Below are 1,788 nucleotides of genomic sequence, written 5' to 3'. Positions count from 1 at the left end.
GGGGGGGAGAAAAGAGAAAGCAAGAAAGAAAAAAGGCAGAGGCACAGCCGCCTCCTGGAGTTCCCCATTGTCCGGGGCTATAGAGAGCCCCAGAATGGCATTAAACTCACAAAAGGCACATTGTGCGGGGGACAAAAAAAGCCCCTTCTTCTACAATAACTTTTAGCTTCTTATTTTTAGAAAATGACAAAGCTGTTGCCAGCGATGGCTGGTGAAACCTGTAGCCCAGCTCCCAGCGCGGCTGGCCGCGGCCGCAGTGATCCGCCGGCCCGCTCGGAGCGGCGGCCGCCAAGTTTGAACGGGGCCGGGCCGCGCCGCGGGGATGCTGCGGGGATGCTGCGGGCGGCGGCTGCGGGGCCGGCGCGCAAAGTTGCGATCGGTGCCGGCCGCAACTTTCCCGGTTGCTCCGGGGGAAACTTCGGCGGCGGCGGGGGTCGTCCCGTCCCAGCCCGGGCCGGCCCTGCTCGGGGCGGCGCGGGCCCCACCCGGGGTGCGGGGGCAGGTGGCCCCGCGGAGGTCCCGCCGCCGCGGAGCGGTGCGGAGCCGCCGGCCGGCCCCGCGCCCCCTGCCCTGCCCGGCACGGCGCTGCGCGGGCAGGGCGCGGAGCGGGGCCGGGCCCCCCCGCCGCGGGCTGGGGGCCGGCCGCTTGCCCCAAGTTTCGGTGCGGCGCCGCCGCCGCCGCCGCGCTCCCCCCGCCCGCTCCTGCGCGCTCGCTCCCTCCCCCGCCGCCTGGGCTGAATCTTATTGATCCAGAAGGTGGCTAATTAGCCCTTCCCGTCGTGCCTGGGTAATGAGGCACATGCGCACTGCACTAATCAGCCATTTTTTGCAGGAAACTAATTAGCAGAATAAAGATCCAAAGAGTTTTTTTTCTTCCCAATCATCAGATCTGAGTCCGGGCGCTTCCTGCTCCGGCGACCGCCAGCCCCGCCGCCCGCTCCGCTCCGCGCCCGCCGCTCCGCCCCGACCCGCCGCCGCCGCCGCCGCTGCTGCTGCCGCCGCCCGCGGCCCCCTCTCTCCGGGGGGCTGCAAACTCCCCGACAACGATGCTGCTGCTGGGCAGCGGCGGCGGCGGCGGCGGCTCTCGCTCGGCTCCGGCTGCTGCCCCCGGCTCCCGCTGCTGCTGCCCCGGGCCCCTCCGCGGAGCCCCGCGCTCCTGCCGCCGCAGCCGCCGCAGCCTGCATGGGATCTGTAGCCCCCGCGCCGCCGCCCGGGATTAAAAGCGCCGCCGCCGCCGGAGCAGCGACCGCGTAAGTGGCAACTTTTCTGCCCTGTCCCCCGCTCGGGCTCCTCCTGCTCGGGGCGCCCGGGCTGCTTTGCATGGGGCTGGTCCGGCCCCCCCTCCCGCCCGCTCCCACCCACCGCCCCGGATCCCCCAGCAAACTTTGTGCCGCTCGCCGTCCCGGAGCCCCGCCGCCGCCGCCGGGGACGCGCAGGTGCCGGCGCCGCGGGGGCCGCTGAGCGCCCGCGGACCCCCCCGCCCCGCCCGCCGGCCATGGCCGCGGGGCGCGCAGCGGGCGCGGAGAGGAGCGGGCGCGGCGCCCGCCCGACCGCTTTGTGCTCGGCGGGGCCGGCGGCGGGGGGCGGCGGGGGCCTGGCCCTGGCCCCGCGCTGAGCCCGCGCCCCCCGGGACCCCGCCGGGCCGCGGCCGCTCGGGCGGCCCTCGGTCCCCGCTGCCGCTCCGCGCTGGGGACGCGCTGGAAAACAAAGGGGCGAAGAAAGTGCCGAAAACTGCCCCGGCGGCGGCGGGCCCGGCCCCGCGGAGCCCCGCACCCCGCGGCCCGCACG

General features: G+C 74.7%; 1 protein-coding gene across 2 annotated transcripts in view; it reads left to right on the top strand.

The window, feature by feature from the left end:
• The first annotated feature begins 1,098 nt into the window (after window positions 1–1,098).
• Window positions 1,099–1,788, top strand: part of ZFHX3 (zinc finger homeobox 3) — a 129,409-nt gene continuing 128,719 nt past the window's right edge. For both annotated transcript variants that reach the window (XM_027903459.1, XM_027903441.1), the window contains exon 1: window positions 1,099–1,250. The gene's annotated coding sequence lies outside the window, so the exon portion shown is untranslated. The remainder of the gene's footprint in view (window positions 1,251–1,788) is intronic.

This window comes from Empidonax traillii, unplaced genomic scaffold (assembly GCF_003031625.1).
Source record: "Empidonax traillii isolate 1590-97213 ecotype Southwest subspecies unplaced genomic scaffold, ASM303162v1 scaffold23:size2178997, whole genome shotgun sequence".
Taxonomy (NCBI): Eukaryota; Metazoa; Chordata; class Aves; order Passeriformes; family Tyrannidae; genus Empidonax; species Empidonax traillii.
This window is presented reverse-complemented; position numbering and strand designations above follow the sequence as displayed.